The sequence below is a fragment of the Bubalus kerabau genome, chromosome X, assembly GCF_029407905.1.
Source record: "Bubalus kerabau isolate K-KA32 ecotype Philippines breed swamp buffalo chromosome X, PCC_UOA_SB_1v2, whole genome shotgun sequence".
NCBI classification, from domain to species: Eukaryota; Metazoa; Chordata; class Mammalia; order Artiodactyla; family Bovidae; genus Bubalus; species Bubalus kerabau.
This window is the reverse complement of record NC_073647.1, coordinates 66,526,581-66,547,866: the sequence shown is the minus strand read 5'-3', so window position 1 is coordinate 66,547,866 and position 21,286 is coordinate 66,526,581. Positions and strand designations below refer to the sequence as shown.

At 37.0% G+C, this 21,286-nt stretch overlaps 1 long non-coding RNA gene across 2 annotated transcripts in view; it reads left to right on the top strand.

The window, feature by feature from the left end:
* LOC129639787 (uncharacterized) overlaps positions 1-21,286 on the top strand; it is a 157,695-nt gene that overhangs the window by 75,228 nt on the left and 61,181 nt on the right. For both annotated transcript variants that reach the window (XR_008708599.1, XR_008708598.1), the window contains one exon: positions 10,166-10,266. This is a non-coding gene — a long non-coding RNA (uncharacterized LOC129639787). The remainder of the gene's footprint in view (positions 1-10,165; positions 10,267-21,286) is intronic.

Genomic DNA, 21,286 nt, shown 5'->3' with positions numbered 1-21,286 from the left:
ATTTTGATGTTTGGCAAAACTAATACAATTATGTAAAGTTTAAAAATAAAATAAAATTAAAAAAAAATTTCTGACCCCATTGTGTAAACTTATACACAAACTCTCTTTCCTATCGTAGCTAATTTGTGAGAGTTGTTGCCACTCACTGTTGTACTTCCTTACTTTCAATTTACTCTTCAGTTTACGTATATAGTCTGGTTCTAACCCTGCTACTCCACTGATTCTGATTTTGGCAGTCTTCTCTTGGCTAACAGCCTTTCCTTGGCTACATATAAAGGACATTTTTTTAGCTTTTGACTCACTTAATTACCCAGTAGCATTTAACATAGTTGTCATTCTTGAAATACACTATTCTCTTGGCTTCCCTCCTCGATTTCCTTGTACTTCTCTTGTTACTTTTTTCCTCAGTCACTTCTGTAAACTTCTCTGAACCTGCCCATCTTTTAAATGTTGGTGTTCTTTAGGGGCTCTATCCTGACCCCCCTATTAATATTGCCTCTCTTCTTTGTAATTCAGTTACTTCTGTGATATTAAATACCAACTCTATGCTTAAGACTACCAAATATATATGCCCAAGTGTCTTTCTTTAACTCCTATGAATACCACCAATTTCCCACTGAACATTCATGCTTAAATGTAATACAGGCAATTCAATCACTTCACAATCTGGCCCTTGCTCACCTCTCCAACGTAGACTCTCTCTTTTCCTCCTATCTAACACTGTATTGAACTCAGTTCAGTGAATGTACCCTGCTTTCTCACAACAATACTCTGTCATGGTCTAGGTTTCATCTTAGAGGTCGCTTTCTCCAGAAAGTGTTCTTTTTCTCCTAACTGTGGATTTTTTTCTCTCCTCTTTGCTCTCAAAACACTCTGTTTCTCCTCTCATTATATTTAATACAGTTGTTGTTGTTACCTGTTTGTTTTCTTCTACTAGACTGTAATCCTGAAGAAGGTAGATACCATTAACTATCTTGTTTCCATTCGTATCCTGGTTGTAGGCACACAATACATTCATCAGATGCATACATTAATGGATTTTAGGATCAAGTCAGGCTAAAAAAGTCTATTGTTTTCTTCTGGCAGAGTTTTTACACTGATATATCATATGAAAGTCTTGCCTATCAATTGAGTTCTCTCTCATGATGAGATATGCCAATATGAGCTAGTACAGTTAAATGGATTCATAAACAGTTGATCAATCAGATTAATGATCATGCAAACATGTAGAGAGGTTTATAGATGCAGTCCCCAAGTCTGTTTTCTATGTCCTATCTTATTCAAAATTTTCTATTATCTACTTCTTTAAAGGCAGAGAAAACCACCTTATGAAATAGTCAGGTGATGTAAAGCTGCTGCTGCTGCTAAGTCACTTCAGTCGTGTCCGACTCTGTGGGACCCCATAGACAGCAGCCCATCAGGCTCCCCTGTCCCTGGGATTCTCCAGGCAAGAACACTGGAGTGGGTTGCCATTTCCTTCTCCAATGCATGAAAGTGAAAAGTGAAAGTGGAGTCGCTCAGCCGTGTCTGACTCCTAGCGACCTCATGGACTGCAGCCTACCAGGCTCCTCCGTCCATAGGATTTTCCAGGCAAGAGTACTGGACTGAGGTACCATTGCCTTCTCCGGATGTAAAGCTAGGTGGGAGATTTATTTAAAAATGAATAATATCCTTATAGTTTGAATTGGTCTTGATAATTTAGGATATTAATGGATTAAAAGTTACATATTTTCATTTCATAGGGATTAGTATAAAGCTGCAATTTAGGAAAAAAGTCATTTAATTTCATTTAACATTCAAGAAGAATGGGCTTTATATTTACTATGTTCTAGTCACTGGTGCTGAAGATGCAAAAAAGAATAAACCGTACTTCCTGCTCTTGAAATGGCTATTGTCTAATGAGTATGTTGAATTTAGATCATGACATGTAATAGTCTCATTACATTTTATATACTCTGTGTAGAGGATATTTTGTGCTATTCTGGGCATCATATTAATTTTATAGCATATCTTGATATGAATTTTAAATATATAAATTGTATTTACTCAGGATAGTTTAGATTATGCTGTTACGATAATCCCCAAGTGTCGGTGGTTTATAACAGGTTATACCATGTTGACTGGGAGCTCTGTTATACAACTTCTCATTCTGTGACCCAGAGTGATGGAGCAACCATTATCTTAAACAAAACCGTTTACTGTGGCAGAGGGAAAGATAGCTGTAGAAGGTATCATGTTGACAAATAAATGCTGTGGCCCGATAGAGTAAAACACAAGTGTGAACAATGACCTTTCATCATAAATAATTGACCAGAACCAGTCACATGCCTCACCAATCATGATGGATCCAGGAAGCTCAATCCTATTATATGCCTGAAGGCATATATAGATTTTTCCCATTATATATGGGATCATATTTGTTTTTCATACATCTTGCAGATCTACCCATATCTATGCATAGCTGTCTACCTCAGTCTCTTCAATAGTATTTCATAGTATGGATAGAGTATACTTTATTCAAACATTCCTGTATGGAAAGTTTTTATTCCCAAATTTTGACCATTACAACATCCTGCATTGACCATCCTTGTACATGTATATATTTCTGTGCATATGTATTTGGATTTCTATAAATAGTGTAGAATCCTAGAAAAGGTATCCCTGAGCACTTTAAATTTTGCCAAGTACTGCCAATTTGCCTTCTAAAATGCTATACCAATCTATAATCCATAAGCAGTGTATGAAAGTATACATTCCACTTTGGGAAGTATTTTGACACATTTGTATTGAAGGAAGAAAGAGTTGGAGAATGAAGGATATAAAAACCATCTAGCAATGAGTAATGATTGAAGACTTTTTCTCTAAACAGCTTGTGAATCTTTATTTCCACTATTAGGTTTGCTGATTGGACCAACCCTGGGAAAGATTTATCCCTTTTGCCTGTGACATTTCTAGTTATATCTTAATAGTCAGAACTCAACTACATGTCCAGTCATAAGGAAGGCTGGGAAATGAAGACTCTGTTTTGGAGGACTCTGTGCCAAGCCAAAATCTGTGATTTTTTAAATTACTACAGAAAGAAGACATAATAGTTTGAGACATAGTTTTTGTCATGCACCTGGACCTCTAGAGTTGCTTATAACCAATTTTTTCCTCTTTGTTTGCTTCTCTTTTGACCCTCTTTTTCTTTTCTGCTATCTCTTAGACGTTCCTCCTCCATAATTCCTCTTATCTCTTGTTTCCCCTTCTTTATCAATATGTCAGCTTTTTGTGTCTCCATTTCCCTCATTTGATCAGCCTCTGCCTCTCTATTTTATCTATCTCTCCATTTCTCCTCTGTGTGTATTTTTTCTCTTTCCATCTGTTTCTTTAGCTGTCTCTGTCTTCCTACTTCTGTGTTTCTGGCTTCCTTGGTTTCAGTCTCCAAGTCTCTCTGTTTTGACTTCAATTTGTAACTATTAAAAATAATAGTAGAATGGGCTGGCATGTCATACAGTTGTTTTCATATAATAGGAAGGAGTTAAGGGCATGGGGGATAGGTCATCAAATGATTTCTTGATTGGTTGATGTCTGGACTATATAACAATTGAAGTTTTCCAAATTTGAGTCAAATTGAGAACCAACTTTTCCTTCTGAGTAGGTAAAATCTAATTTAAATTATTGTATCTTTGTTTCCTGATTGAAAATATAGTAAGACCTCAGGGCCATCTCTATATGAATACCAGACTTCATTGCAGATGACTGTAGAATTAGAAGATATAAGATATTGAGATGAATGTGTGTTAGACAGAGCTGCCTTTGAAAGTTAATTATCTTTATATATAATCTGTGATATATATGTGGATTGTGTGTGTGTTTATAATTTCTAATTTGTTTGCGATTATATCAACATGTATATGACTGGCTGGTCCAAATGATTGGAAGACATCATAAATAACAAAATTTTCTCTTGCAAGATTGTATTAAGAAATTATATACTTGAATATTCTCTGCAACCTAGTTGATATATCTAGTTGGCTCTTTCAATTGTGTCAAAATATATTCATAAGTTAAACGTGTTTTGGCTTCTAGAGTCAAGAGAACACCATACAGATATTTTAAAAAAATTAACATGAACCAGAATCCTGACATGCCTAGTACTTTAAAGAGGAAGAAAGTAAAGTGGAGAAGTTAATTTACAAACTATACTTGAAAACCATTTGAGCATAACACTGTTATTACAATTATCTGTCAAAAGATTTAGTTCAATTACATTTTTGAAAACTCTCTTGTCAAGATGGCCCTCCTCATATTAAGATTTGGTACTCAAAGGACAGGACTACTAATACCTTCATGAGCCATTGTGCCAGTGTCTTCAGGTTTTAGAATTGCTCATGTGGCCTTTTAGAATTTTTACATACTGAACATAGGGAATCAGTAAATACAAAGCCCTCAGGGGGATATGAACTTGAATGAGGATCACTGCATATTTATAGCCACAGTAAGAGGAAGACCCTTTTTGGGGGGAGAAAAGTAATTTCAGAATAATTGAATAGCAGCATAATTGCCATCATATCAAATATACATGCTTCTGTACACTTTCTTCACACAGCAGTAAGTTGGTTGTAAAAATCACCAAGAGGGAAAATTTATAATGTAATAAACCTAAATTTCAGTATAAGATTTCCAGGGGATAACCTGAGCAGCTTCTGACACTTTAGTGTTTAAACACATGTGTGGAAACGTATATTGGGGATCCAGTGGTCACATTTCTTGATCAGTTACTGTATTTCAGGTTATTTGCTACTGCAGATGAACATTGCTGTGAGACTGATTGCAATGGCCTTTCTTTTTGACTGTTTGAATTGGTAGTTTGGCAGATTTCCCCTTTCCATGGCAAATCTGAATCACCTACTGAACATGCTACCGAACACTCTTCTTACTTTATATTCCCTTAGCACTTAACATATACAGGTGGTTCTTTACTGTCTTGTACTTGGCTAAGCACTCTAGTATGCATGCATATTAGACAGCAAGAAATGATGTTTTATAATCCTACACGTGGTTTATGAGTCCTATAGTATCTTATTACTAGGGCAAATATAGTTTACTAGTGGTTAACAGCTTGGAATTTGTAGTCTTAAAGAATTAAAATTAAATCCTTTCTTCCTTAATTTACTATTGTTGTGGCCTTCGGTAAGTCACAAGTGTCAGTTTTCTGAAAAGTAAAATGAAGATAATAATAGCTCACAAGGTCATTAATAGGTTACAGTTCAGTGCATTGTCTGGCACACACAAAACGCTCAATACGTTACTATCATAAAATGTAATAGTTACTCATCAAAGTTTGTTAAATTAATAAATGCTTCTGTGGAAATAGATTAGCAAATATACAGATTAAAAAACTCAACACATTATTTTTCTAATCCCCACTGACTTGAATTGACAAGACAGAATGTATATGGAATAATTTTGTGGTTAACATATTCAATTCCAATAATGATTTTGCTAGTTGAAGTCAAGCATTAAGCATTTTATTTCACAGATAATAGGAAGGGGTCAATTAAATAAGGAAATAGAGGTATTTTTGTCAGCTATTTTCTACTCTTAATATCTGAATAACAGATATGAAATGTAGTTCTTTGGGTGAAAATTGTAAGTACTGGGTAAAGTAATATTTTTAAAAGTCTTTTTCAAATAATCTTTAATTTTGTCATCATTGATGAAATATTAGAATCCATAAAATGATATTCTATCTTGGCAAATTATAGCCCTTACAAACTGTCAACTTTTAGATAAAATAGTAAAGATACAATCATGAATAAGATGGGTTGAGGGTAGGGAGAATATGGAAGACTCCTAATATCTAACCAACAAGGTTGAGTTGGTGAGTGAGTGAATACAGTTGGAGGAACTAAATCAGAGATGAACCAATAGCCAATGTTCTTATAAAAGTCACTGGGGGTGTGATATAAATTCTAAAAAAATTTGAGACAGGATAGGAGAACTGGAATGTGCCTGCTGGTGCTGCTGCTAAATCACTTCAGTCGTGTCCAACTCTGTGTGACCCCATAGACGGCAGCCCACCAGGCTCCCCCGTCCCTGGGATTCTCCAGGCAAGAACACTGGAGTGGGTTGCCATTTCCTTCTCCAATGCATGAAAGTGAAAAGTGAAAGTGAAGTCGCTCAGTCGTGTCCGACTCTTAGCGACCCCATGGACTGCAGCCTACCAGGCTCCTCCATCCATGGGATTTTCCGGGCAAGAGTACTGGAGTGGGGTGCCATTGCCTTCGCTTATGGTTCAGAAAAAAATTGAATAATGAGACTTCTTTTGAAAGCACAGTGCATACATAATCTTTTGAGCTAGAAATTGGACAATTGTTATAAAACAAAGAATTGTGTGGAACTTACAATGGCATTTTCACAGTCTTGGTATAGGATCTCTCCCAAAAGCAGACCCAAAGACAAAAATTAGTTTATTCGAGTTTCTCAGTGGCACAGTGGTAAAGAATGTGCTTGCCAATGCAGGAGATGATGGTTTGATCCCTGGGTTGGGACAATCCCTAGAAGTAGGAAATGGGAACCCACTCCAGTATTCTTGCCTAGGAAATCCAATGGACAGTGGAACCTGGCAGGGTGCAGTCCATGGGGTTGCAAAGAATCAAACATGACTGAGCAGACAGTTTATTTGGGAGGTGATCTCAGCAAGTACTGAAAGGGAATGGCAAGGTCAGAGTAGAAGGGAGAAAAATCAGAGTGTATTAATGAGCAGTTTGCCACTTAAACCTACTGGAACATTCCAAGAGGTGAGAAAGCTGGACTATTTATTCACCAACTCCTGTCATTGAATGGGAATCACTCATGGTGCATTAACAACTTGGAACTTCCAATCAGCCTCCTATGCTATTCAAGCTACTTTTGCAGATAGATAAGCACCTCTGGCAAAGACACATAGGAATAACTTCTATGCAGATGACTCTTGGGAGGGCCAAGAGGATATGAGTATGGTACCAAGAGAGTCTGCTACAGCAGAAGATGGGCCCATCTCAGATTTGAATAATTGTTTATTAGATAATGGACTCTGGCTCAATGGTAAATAATCCACCTGCCAATGCAGGAGTTCTGAGTTCGGTCCCTGGCTTGGGAAGATCCCCTGGAGGGGGAAATGGGAACTCACTCTTGGGATTCCGAAGTATTCTTGCTTGGGAAATCCCATGGACAGAGGAACCTGTCAAGTTTTGGTCTGCAGGGTCTCCAAAGAGTCAGATATGACTTAGTAACTAAAACAACAACAACAACATATTAGATAAGAGACATTCGATTTCAAATAAATGGGTAAGTTGGGGAAAACACTGAAAGCTACAATTTATTTGTATTATTGAACCCTTGATATGATGTATTCTACATTAATATTCTCCTTTAATTTATTAAAATATTTACTGATAACCTATCGTGTCAAGCTCTATGATAAATGCTGAGAATATAACAGTTAATGTCTAAGTGACTGCCCTCATAGCTTACATTCTAGTGGTCAAGGAGTGGGTAAACACAACCAAGCTAATAAATGTAACTGATTTATTAAGTTTCAACTCATTGAAGTATAAACATGGAATGGTACAATTTTTCCCTAATAATTGCTACTTCAAGTGCTGTACTGTCCTTCCTTTTGCCGGTAGGAGTCAGGGAAAGTAGTAAACATTTCAGTCTGATGCTATCATTCATCAGATATTTTCTGAGTTTCATTCTGATTTTAAAGTCTTTCTCTTAGTCCAGGATCCTGTCTGATTCAAATATTGCATCATCGTTTTTTTTCCCCAAAGAGATGAGACATGTGGCTCTCATGGTTAGGAATTTGGCATGTGTGTGGTAGGTTTTCATGCATTTACCCCTTTCCACCTCTTTTCTCTGTACTTTTTCCTTTGGTGTTTCATTGGAGAGATGTGACTGGAGAAAAGAGAGGGGAAAAATGCTTCGATTGCTTGTGTCTTTCTCCTTGGTTGGTCATAACAGCTCTTCTAGCTGTCTATGTGTGTGGCATAAATAGGTAGTAGTTACTACAGGCTAATGAGATTCTCCTCCAAGCATCTCCTCTGGACGTTGGAAATCCCTGATAAGATTTGATTTCCCTCAGAGTTGCAGCTGGTGGCATCATACTTTCCTCTCAGTTGTACTCATTTGCCCCATGTTGCAAAGCCTATGACAAGAATCATCTATATACTCAATCTTATGTAGATCTTTGGTAATATGTCAAATCCAACTAGGAAAGATTGAGGGCAGGAGAAGGGTGTGACAGAGAATGAGATGGTTGGATGGCATCATTGAATCAATGGGCATGAGTTTGAGCAGACTCCAGGAGATAGTGAAGGACAGGGACAGAAATTTGGTGTGTGTTCAGGATGGGAAGGGATTAGTTTTGGCCTCCTGGTCATCTGGAAATCATCAACATACCATCTTGCCCCAGGGCTCTTTATTCCTGCCTCAGTGGTACAAGGGAAGTCCAGCATATCAACTGGACTTTCTTTGTTATCAAAGAAAGCCTTATCAAGTAAAGTCTTACTTTGTTATCAAAAGACCTCCTCTCCCTTCTGAGGACTCCATTTATTGATGGAGTTGGGGGGCAGTATGATAAGGAACTAGCTGCCCTGAATAGCTGAACTGGTGGCCTCAGACAACAAACTGGAATTTCCCTGAATTTAAGGTATCAGATGGATCTTTTTTGGTCAATTCTAGGAAAATAAGATACTACCCAGCTCTTGATATCATCCTTTTACTCTTTAATTCTGGATCAGATTCTGTACTTTTAGGTACAAACCAATTATTGAGAAAAAAATCTTTACATGGAATTCTGGCTCTTTAAATATTTTCCAGTGCCTGTTCTTGTCTTTCCACTCAAATTTGCTTACATTCATTATTTCAGGGATCACTTTGGTTTCACATTCATGGTTTCTTTTGCTGTTTTTCTCTCTTGGATTTATAATGAGCCCAGTGTACCTCTTTGATGCTTATATTCTGATTTTTAAAGGATTCTAGATGAATCCTCATACAGGAACCAATTTACTGAAGTCTTAACCCAATGGGATAAATACTTAAAAACATTTTTTTCCTCAAATGCATACTGATCACACTTCAGTCAATCCTATTCCCTTTTGTGGGGTCTTTAACAATATCTCAGTTCAATTCCGTACTTTTCTCAGTTATTTTTCATTTTGGAACAGTTTTATTCCAATTATTTAAAATTCAGGGCTGTTGATTCTATTTTATTATTATTTGTAAAATGATTTATTAATTTTTGGCTGTCTTCATTGCTGCTCGGGTGTTTCTCTACTTGTGTGGGGGGGATATTCCTTGTGGTGCAAGAGTTTCTCATTGTGGGTGGGTTTCAGGTAGTTGCGGCATGCAGGCTCAGTTGTTGCGGCTCCCGGGCTCTAGAGCACATGGGCCTAGTTGCTCTGAGGCATGTGGGATCTTCCTGGAACAGAAGGGAACCCTTTTCTCTTGCACTGGCAGGCTGACTCCCTACCACTGAGCCACCAGAGAAGCCCCAGTCCTGTAGATTTTAAAACATCAGTGTCAAAGTTGAGCAAAAACTATTCCTATCATGTAACTAAACACAGTACTTGTAAGTGCTAATCAGTCTTATGAATAAAACAAGCAAGGAGGTAAGCTTGTGAATGACAGAGTGAGACTTTAAGATTGGGTAGTCAGGAAAGGCCTTTTTGTGGGACTGAGACCTATACGATGTTAAAGAATGTAAGTGAAGAGTGGGGAGGGGTATCTCAGCAGGAAGGACCTCACAATGCAAAGGTCACGAGGTAGAAATGACTAAGGTTTGTTCCAGTGACAGATATAACGATGTCCATTGTGGCTGGAGCATAGCCAATGAGGAGGAATAAGATCAAAGAGGCGGCAGCACCCTTCCTGCAGGCCCATGAAACTCGAATGAAAGGAGTTCAGATTTTACTCTAAATCCAGTGGGAAATCATTGAAAAGTTCTAAAGCGGGAAACTTTGACATGATGCAATTGTGAACTTTTGTATTTTCTTCCATTTGCATAAAAATAAAGCCAGAAATCACCAAAATGTCATTGTTTCTGTAATGTGCCTTTAAGATATGTGAAATTATAGCTGTTGCTTTGTTGAGGCCAAGATCTGTGATTCAAACTTCATATCCTTTTTTGACTTTTCAGCTGCCAAGGAAAGTGAACGATGAAGCCACCATTTCTTTTGGCCCTTGTAGTCAGTTCTGTAGTCAGCACAAATTTGAAGATGGTGTCAAAGAGAAATTCTGGTAAGTGGTTGGCAACTTCTCATGATTTGGTCAAAAATACATGCTTTTTTGTGAGCATCTAGAGAGCATCTGCGTCTTTTAACTATGAATATCTTTAAACAGAATCACTTGTAATCCAGCTATGTTGGAAAGTAGCCAAAGCAAAAATGAGATTTTAGCCTAGCACTGAGAAAATGTTGGGAAACCAGTGGAATTTTGTTCAACTTCAATGGCAGTATATTCTCAGTGGACAATGATTGGTTCAGGGCCTTTTTAGGTTTGGTTACATTTGCTAGTGAATATACACCTGGGAGTGAACATTTGCAAATGAGAAGACAGGAAACCTTTCAAAATATATATTCTTTGTCTCCTAATTGTGTCTGCCACGTTAGAGTTTAAATGAAAGCTTTTGACAAATATCAGTGAGCTTTAGTTCTTCACATCTTCACATTTGCACCAAATCCCTAACAGGCAGAGGTTTAAAGCTTCTAAGTTTGGACATATTAGCTAATTGCCTGAAGAGGAATTTCTTGAGAAGAAATATCTTTCCTAGAATATGGTGGTCTGGCAGGCAGCCATGATTGTACTGAGAGATTAGCTGTAGCCAGTAGATATCCCAATCAAAGTTTAATCATTGTTTAATAACACTTGGATATATGTCTTTCAGCTTTGATTATACATTTTAGCTATAATTACAAACCATGCATGAGATTTTAAGAATTGATTTTCTGTCTGTAGTCATTCCAGTAAGACAGTGAGGACTGTATTATTATGTGGAAACAAAAGACTACAACGGGGTTTTCTGCTGGCTTCTAATTCAGTTATATCCTAGAATTAAATGTATAGTTTTTACTTTCTCATTAAGTGTAAAACCCAGGCAATAAGTACATGCCTATTTTTCAAAGCAATAAATACTCACAGGAGCTTGGAATTTGGTTAATAGTTGTTTTCTAAGGTGAGAATACTTAATAATTCAAATTGCTAAAGAATAGTATTGTTCTTCAGTTGATAGTGTATTAAGAAGTCTTCACAAAAGTGGTTCACAGGTAATACAATAGAGTAACACTACTGAAGTCCAAAGGATTCTGAAATGGTAAAGATAGAATATATTGGCTTTTCCTTTCCTATTAAATACTTAATATATGTCTTTAACATGTATTTCTGTATTGGGACTCTCTTTCAGCTGTATTTGTGTTTAACATTTTACCTATAGTATCTTCAACTTGGCATATTTTATGTAATGCTCTTTCCTTGCCTTACTTTGAAGTCACATTTTCACTTTCAATCTTGGCTCAGATTGATTATTGCTAAAATAAAATACTTGGAGATATTCCTTACTAGCAATGTAGCCTTTTGAACTGGATTCCATTTTCCTCGCTTGGTTATATCATAATGTCTGTAGCAGAGTCTGAAAGCAAAAAAAAAAAAAATTAATTGCGAGTTTAAAAAGCCATCTATATTATGATAACTTAATTCGAGTAAAATTCTATCTGAAAAACAAAAATAAGTGGCTACCTGTGTATGCTGTCTTGTTTTCTTGATTTGCTTGTTGCTTATGAAGAAGGGTGCTGTTAAAATATATATATATGTACACACACACACACACGTAGATATAGTTATCATTGATGTGCAGATGTCCTTAAAGATCAACTTTTTAATGCTTTGCCCCCTTATTCTTTACTCATCAGCTGTGAGACTGGCTTTGTGTTCTTAGCTTTGTCTTCTTAGTATGGGCAAGTGGTGTCATACCTTCAGTGAGCTTTATTGAAGAAACATCCCAAAAGATAGTCCCCTTAGAGTGAATGTGTTTGATTTCAGTCTCCCCTTGCCCATCTGTTTACCTTCAACTAGCTCCTAGGATATATAGTAATTATAATATTGGTATAAAACTTTTTGTACAGATCTGAGCAGTGGACATGGCTTGAATACAGTTGGTCTTTTTTCCTACAGCTTCTTGCTTCTATTTACAGGAAGAAAGGGAAGACTAATAGGTTGATGTTGGGTTGTGCATGTCTGTGTTCTTTTTTATTTCAAAATTTGGAAACAAGAAATAAGCATGAAATGGGTAAAAGACATCCTAAGTTGATGAACGGGGCTTCCCAGGTGGCTCATTGGTGAAGTGGTAAAGAACTGTCAATACAGGAGATGTGAGAGACAGAGGTTTGATCCTTGGGGTGTGAAAATTCTCTGGAGAAGCAAGTGGCAACCCACTCCAGTATTCTTGTCTGGGAAATCCCATAGACAAAGGAACCTGGCACGCTACAGTCCATGGGCTTGCAAGAGAGCTGGGCATGACTTAGTGGCTAAAAAATAGCAATAATAAAGTTGATGAAAATGGAGGTCTTTTGGAGCAGTTCTTTTCATGCTTTCCCTATATTTATCCACTTTCATCATAACCCCTGTCCTAGCCCCAATACTGCTGTTAATATTGCTTTATGTAGAAAATAGAATTATTTGCATTCTCATTATGGTGGTCCTATTTGAGTTGGCCTTATCATTTGATGAACATTAAAAGTTGCTCTGGCAAATATGTAGTACAAAATTTTGTTTCATAGAGTCTGTGAGGTCCTTTGGCCTTTGCCAGTTAAAGAAATCTGGATGAAACTTGCATAGTTGTTAGTAGAATAACCAGCAGAACTTTTATTTTATCCCCTTATTTCTTTTCTTAAAGTCAAAAAATGAAAAATGATTGTGCCCTTTACTCTTTAACATTTATAACTGTTTAGTGCCAGATGCGGCATCAGTTATACTGATTTCTGTGCAGTTCATTATAAACAGGGATCCCTTTCACTAAAATCCTATAAATACTTATGCCAAGTACCTCCATATGCATAAAACAGACTACCAAGGAGTGGAAGTTTCTTTTTCTGTACTTGTTAATCAGGCAAAATAATAAAAGATTCAATTAAAAAAAATCTAGTCTGGGCACATTGAAACAAACCTCCTGTTTTTTGGTATTAGGCAACTTTTAGAAGCCACAGCAAAGGTTATGCTTTTAGGTAATGCCCATTCACACTAGCTAAACCCAGTCATCAACCCTTGCTTGGGAAACAGTAAAGATGACTCTGAGATTGCATCTAGAGCTTGGTTACATTAGAACATACTAAAATGCACAGCATCTAATTTCAAGGATTATAAAGTGTGGGCTTGTCATCTTCCTCACAGAATACTCACGAGGTCCTGCAGCACTGGCCTTCTCTAAATTTAGTACTAAATAGATAAGGTCATTTAGAAAGTCTACTCTAATGGAGAAATATGTTTACTTAAAGTTGTCTTTATGGCAGGGAATTGGCTAATATCACGACAAAGGCTAATGGCAGAAATATCTAGTAGAGGACTTTTAATTGTGTGAAATTAATTTTTAATAGGATGCATGGGGAAATAACTCTTTCTCAAGAAGAGATCACTCGGGGGCTTCTATTTAACTATTTTGCCTAACCTGAACTATTATGCTCCTAGGGTATACATGTACTTTATTTGGAGGGGTGGGGGGACAGGACAGGCATTAACTTGTCCACTTTGCTTTTTTCTTGCTTTTGCTGCTACTGCTGCTTATGCAATGTTGGAATTCAGCTCTCCTAGCCTGGATTGCTTCATTAGAAGGAAAAGAAATAGGGTTACCAATTTGATGAGAGGGTTTGTTTAATTCTGAACCCAAATTTGGTCATCTTGCAGTCAGTACATCTGGAGGATGACCATAATAAAGCTATTTTTCAGTGATTTAGTGTTTTAAGGAAACTGAAGAGGTACCAAGGTATCTTAAACAGCTACATAAATGTAGTCCCTTGTGGTAATGAGGAGGTGAAGGCCTCCTGGCACAAGGTGGGTAATTTTAGATACATTTTGGATTGACTTGATGAGGGTTCCTTTTTTGCCATGTCAAGTATTTTTTATTTTTATTTTTTATAGAGTATTGGAATTTGTAGGCACTATGTTGTAGAGATACTGAATTCTGTTATGTTCCTCTAAAGGGTATTGGTGGATTAACTCAGATGACCATTATATCTACTATTGTGGGCAAGAATCCCTAAGAATAAATGGAGTAGCCATCATAATCAACAAAAGAGTCTGAAATGCAGTACTTGGATGCAGTCTCAAAAAAGACAGAATGATCTCTGTTCGTTTCCAAGGCAAACCATTCAATATCATGGTAATCCAAGTCTATGCCCCAACCAGTAATGCTGAAGAAGCTGAAGTTGAATGGGTCTGTGAAGACCTACAAGACCTTCTAGAACTAACACCCAAAAAAGATGTCCTTTTCATTATAGGGGACTGGAATGCAAAAGTAGGAAGTCAAGAAACACCTGGAGTAACAGGCAAATTTGGCCTTGGAGTTCAGAATGAAGCAGGGCAAAGGCTAATAGAGTTCTGCCAAGAGAATGCACTGGTCATAGCAAACACCTTCTTCCAACAACACAAGAGAAAACTCTACGCATGGACATCACCAGATGGTCATCACCAAAATCAGATTGACTATATTCTTTGCAGCCAAAGATGGAGAAGCTCTATACAGTGAGCGAAAATAAGACCGGGAGCTGACTATGACTCATGTCATGAACTCCTTATTGCCAAATTGAGACTTAAATTGAAGAAAGTAGGGAAAACCACTAGACCATTCAGGTATGACCTAAATCAAAATTCCTTATGATTATACATTGGAAGTGAGAAATAGATTTAAGGGACTAGATCTTATAGAGAGAGTACCTGATGAACTGTGGATGGAGGTTCATGACATTGTACAGGAAACAGGGATCAAGACCATCCCCAAGAAAAAGAAATGCCAAAAAGCAAAATGGCAGTCTGAGGAGGCCTTACAAATAGCTGTGAAAAGAAGAGAAGCCAAAAGCAAAGGAGAAAAGGAAAGATATACCCATTTGAATACAGAGTTTCAAAGAATAGAAAGGAGAGATAAGAAAGCTTTCCTCAGTGATCAGTGCAAAGAAATAGAGGAAAACAATAGAATGGGAAGGACTAGAGATCTCTTCAAGAAAATTAGAGATACCAAGGGAACATTTCATGCAAAGATGGGCTCAATAAAGGACAGAAATGGTATGGACCTAACAGAAGCAGAAGATATTAAGAAGAGGTGGCAAGAATACACAGAAGAACTGTACAAAAAAGAGCTTCATGACCAAGATAATCACGATGGTGTGATCACTCACTTAGAGTCAGACATCCTGGAATGTGAAGTCAAGCGGGCCTTAGAAAGCATCACAAGAATAAAGCTAGTGGAGGTGATGGAATTCCAGTGGAGCTATTTCAAATCCTAACAGATGATGCTGTGAAAGTGCTGCACTCAATATGCCAGCAAATTTGGAAAACTCAGCAGTGGCCACAGGACTGGAAAAGATTAGTTTTCATTCTACTCTCAAAGAAAGGCAATGTCAAAGAACGTTCAAACTACTTCATAATTGCACTCATCTCATACACTAGCAAAGTAATGCTCAAAATTCTCCAAGCCAGGGTTCAACAGTACGTGAATCGTGAACTTCCAGATGTTCAAGCTGGTTTTAGAAAAGTCAGAGGAACCAGAGATCAAATTGCTAACATCCACTGAATCATCAAAAAAGCAAGAGTGTTCCAGAAAAACATCTATTTCTGCTTTACTGACTATGCCAAAGCCTTTGACTGTGTGGATCACAATCAACTGTGGAAAATTCTTAAAGAGATTGGAATACCAGAGCACCTAACCTGCCTCTTGAGAAATCTGTATGCAGGTCAAGAAGCAACAATTACAACCGGACATGGAACAACAGATTGGTTCAAAATTTGGAAAGGAGTACGTCAAGGCTGTATATTGTCACCCTGTTTATTTAACTTCTATTCAGAGTACATCATGAGAGATGCTGGGCTGGAGGAAGCACAAGCTGGAATCAAGATTTTCGGGAGAAATATTAGTAACCTCAGATATGCAGATGACACCACCCTCATGGCAGAAAGCAAAGAAGAAAGAAAGAGCCTCTTGATGAAAGTGAAAGAGGAGAGTGAAAAAGTTGGCTTAAAGCTCAACATTCAGAAAACTAAGGTCATGGCATCGGGTCCCATCACTTCGTGGCAAATAGATGGGGAAACAGTGGGAACAGTGGCTGACTTGATTTTTGGGGGGGCTCCAAAATCACTGCAGATGGTGACTGCAGCCATGAAATTAAAAGACGCTTACTCCTTGGAAGGAAAGTTATGACCAACCTGGACAGCATATAAAAAGCTGAGACATTAGTTTGCCGTCAAAGGTCTGTCTAGTCAAAACTATGGATTTTCCAGTAATCATGTGTGGTTGTGAGAGTTGGGCTATAAAGAAAGCTTGAGGGTCGAAGAATTGATGCTTTTGAACTGTGGTGTTGGAGAAGACTCTTGAGAGTCCCTTGGACTGCAAGGAGATCCAACCAGTCCATCCTAAAGGAAATCAGTCCTGAATATTCATTGGAAGGAGTGATGTTGAAGCTGAAACTCCAATACTTTGGCCACCTGATGTGAAGAACGGACTCATTTGAAAATACCCTGATGCTGGTAAAGATTGAAGGCGTGTAGAGAAGGGGATGACAGAGGATGAGATGGTTGGATGGTATCACCGACTCAATGGCCATGAGTTTGAGTAAACTCAGGGAGGAGGTGATGGACAGGGAGGCCTGGTGTGCTGCGATTCATGGGGTCACAAAGAGTTGGAAACAACTGAGTGGCACGTACTGAATTGAACTGAAAGGGTATTTGTGTTTGTTCTAACAGCAGTTCAAGTAGTAATCTTGAATTTTTGCTGCTTAGTTGAATGCTTTATTAGAATAGATGAATAGAAAAGCCAAAACATGTCCTGAACATCTATAACTTGGTGGGACTCAATCTGTAATCTTTTTTTGCCCTGTCAATCTTATCATGACTTGACTCAAGGCTTTGTTAGGGAGGGTGTAGTATAGACCCTATCTATGGCATAGTTCTTTCTCCTAAAGCAGGATCTTTCTGGAATCTTAGTTGAATGCTCAGATATCAATAAGGTATTCCCCAGAAGTGTTTGTCCTCTAATATCACTGTTTTATTATTAACCTTGTAGTAGTGACACTGTGATGAAAAGACTAGCAGTCATACCCTGTGCATGTTCAGCTCAATGTTCAGCCAGGGGCTCAAAGAGAACCCCCATACAGATTCCATAAGCTTTCCTCAGTGAACTCTCTCCTTTTATGGAAGGTACCAACTGTTTTACCTTTCCTGATCTCTACAGCTTCAGCAGAACTTCTGAGCTGTTAGGACTTCAACTCACTATGCTATCGTTGGGGAATTGTCTCCAGGTGGAGAGCTGGTTTAATTGTGGACCTTACCACATGAGTTTTTCTTTTCTTTGAGATCATAATCTTGCATGGTCTGAAAGCGGTTGTTTCACATATTTTGTCCACTTTTATCATAACTTTCTGTGGATAGAACTAGTCTAGTTCCAGTTTATATCATCATGGCTTGAAGTGGAAGTTTCCCTGTTACTTTTTTATACCCCATCATTCTTTTAGTACTTCCTTGCTTTTTGTCATTAAGATATGCCAGGGTTACCTTCATATTTTATCTGCCCTAGCTCTGGAATGAGCCATTTTCCTGACTTCTTCCAGTGAATATGGTATTCAGAAATATTTAATTGTGATCTAATTCTGATACTTCTGATTCAAATATATGATAGGGTTCTTCTACACTTTTATCCATTCCATATTTTTTATTTCCTTTTCCCACAGTGGGAATCCTCATCCTCATCAACTTTGATGTACTTACTTATTTTAACTTTAGTTCATTCAAAATGATTTCAAAACTACTACACCAAAAGTACTACCAACATTAAACCTATACTAAATTAAGTATATTTTACAAATATTTTTATCCTTAGAATTCATCATACTAAGTCTGTATAGCCAGTGTTATGTTAAAAAAAAAACTTGAATTTTCTCTGTGATTATGTTAGTCAATATGTAAATAAGTTAATGTGTCTCTACCCAATTAGCTTTTTTATCTTTGATTAAATTTTTTAATACATAGAACATTTACATGACTGAAAATTCAGTTCTAAAAAAGGAATTAAGTGAAAGAAATCTCATTCCTGTACCTGTTTCTTGCACTTGGTCACACACGCAACTATTTGCAATTAATTTCTTTAGTTTCTGATATTTCCTTCCTTTCTTTCATAAACCAATGTTTTTTTTTTTTTTTAATTTCTCCTTACTTCATACTTAAAATGTAGCAGCTTAACTATTTGCTTGATTTTTTAACTTACTATATCTTGGAAATCAAGTACTGGAATTGTTTTGATAGTTTTCTTATTACAATAGTATATTATGCTTAATAAAAGTTCAAGGAATAGCAATATTTAAAAATGCTCTTATAGTTTTATTCCCAGAGGTAACTAATAATTATATTTCATATAGTTTCTTCCAGATAGTTTATTTGGGTATATATCATCTATTAATATTTTTCAGACTTAGACTCATTTTCCAACTTGATTTGTCATGTATTTTTGATATTTATACCTAGAATCTCTAATTTTTGGCAATGCATATTTAACTCACATTTAAATACTGTGCTGTTTTCCATTGTGTGGATTTATTATAAATTTAAATCGGTGCTCTATTTATGGAGGTTAAGTTTTTATCCCTAGGTTTTTGCTATTCCAAAACAATGGTGGAAGGATGATCCTACAACATAGATCTTAGTTCACTAGAAGAAAAAATGTTTTTGTAGGAGAGATCATCAGTAGTGGACATGTTGGATAGATTTTTTTTATTTAAAATTTTGAAAGATGCTGAAAATTGCCCATCAATGTCACTGTATCAAATTTATATTTCCACCAACAGTATATCAGAGTTCTCTTCTCATTACACATTTATTAACTGTGTGTGGTCAGTTAAAAAATTTTTTTGCTAATCTAAATTCAAATGAAAAACATTGTTTTTAAAATCATTATATTGATTGTTTTTTGTTTGTTTACTGAAATCACCATTGTTGGCTATGATGAATATGTTTCTTGGGTTCAAAGACTATTATAAGTGTGTGTGTATGTGTGTGTGTTTATGAGAGAGAGAGAGTAAAATCAGCAGAACAGTTCATATGGAAAAATCTCTGGTCATTCCATTCAGTTAGGCAACAAAACATGGCAAAGGAAGAGGGAAATATGTGAGTTAAGACCTAAGATCATTGTTTTGGTTGGTGTACAGCATCAACAACATCTGATGTGATTGAAATATAAAAGTCCTTTATGAAACTGGTCCTCTTTAAATGAAAATGTGTGGATAATTAAGCTAATTAAAATACTTAATGAATTAAAAGCTGGAAAGCAATTCCATGTGGGGATGTTGTCCAGCTCTGTAGCATAATCCAAATATAGAAGTTACCAAGCTTGGTATCATGTTGAATTTATTACTGTCCATAAGGGGGAAGAATGAAAAGAAAGTAAGAATAAATTGAGCATTCTATTAATTTTGATGTTGGGATTTAGCCCATCCACAAGAACAGCCAAGAACTTCAGTGAATGGGCTCCTTTCAACTCTTGTTTTGTAATGAAAGGATATTGTATTTGTCAGAGTGGAGAGAAGCTTTGAGTGCCTAAAATTTCTGCTAGGGTAGTTTCTATCATGCATGAATGCTCAATTGCCTCAGTTGTGTCTGACTCTTTACAACCGCATGGACTGTAGCCCACCAGGCTCCTCTGTCCATGGAGTTCTCCAGGCAAGAATACTGGAGTGGGTTGCCATTTTCTCCTCCAGGGTATCTTTGCAACCCAGGGGTCGAACCCACAAGTTTCTATCATAACCCAACTCATATAGGCATGTCAGGCTAAAGTGCATTCCTTCTGGCTCTGTTGACTTCTACAGGTGTGATTTACCCCCAAATGAAGTATGTATTCTGCAAAAATACACCATTGATGCCTATTGTAGTTTAGTCTTTGGGGAAAGCTGGCATCCAGAGATTTCTTAAAATATGTTTGACACCTTCAGTCCATTACAGGAATACTGAATATGCAAGTTTAAACTTTCGTTCATATTCTGATCCTTGCCCTATTTTTGCTTTCATACATTTGTCTGAAACTATCATAGAGAAACACATTGTTTTTGATGATTGCATCAGAACTCTTCTACAAAAGAAATGCCTTGAAATTCAATGACCTTGCCCCAGGCTTTGGAGAGTCAGGCCCTGCTTCTTTGGATATAACTTAGGACAGTTATATTTTACGTGTGCACTCCCTAAATGACTACAGACAAGAAACACATGGTTTCAAGAGGCACCCACTAAATGCTTGAGATGGGTGATGTATATTTGGCATCACTGCTTTGGAGAGAAGTGAGACAGTAGTTGCTTGGAACTAAATTCTGCTAAGGAATGTTTTAGACATGTGGCATTTATTAATTTACCAAACCTACAGGCATACTGTGTAAAAGCTCCTGTGTTAGACAGGTGCCAGCACTTAGGTGATTAAAAATGGACAGGGTATGCTCTTTTCCCCCAATAAATTCAATAAATCATAGGGAAAGGGAGACACTAACATGCGATAAGTCCTACTATATGCCAGGCACTTTCTATACATTATCTCCTCATGAAGAGATACTGAGATAGGTCCTACATGAATTAGTAGGTCCTACATTGTCTCATTTTACAAGTTTGGAAATGAAGGCATAGAACAGCTAAGTAATTTGATCACTTTTATATAGCTAGTAAGGAGCAGAGTCAGGATTTAAACCCAGGATCATCAGACTCCAGAATCTCTGCCATGCTGCACCTTTGTGTGTGTAACATTATCTTCATTTTACAGATGAGAAAATCAAAACTTAGGGAAGTTAAGTTTATCTTAGGTCCCCAACTACTAAATGATAAATCCAGGTTTAGAACCATGGACTTATTATAAAGTTCATATTCTTTGTACTGCACCACAGATATGTCTTTTTTACAGGTATAAAATACTAAGTGCAATAAAAGAGGTATCAATACAGTTCATATGAAGGAGATGTTATTCCTAGGTGATAGTCCTAGCAGAGAGATGCAAATGTATGGGTGCCTAAAATGAATGCTATTTTTGAGTACTAAG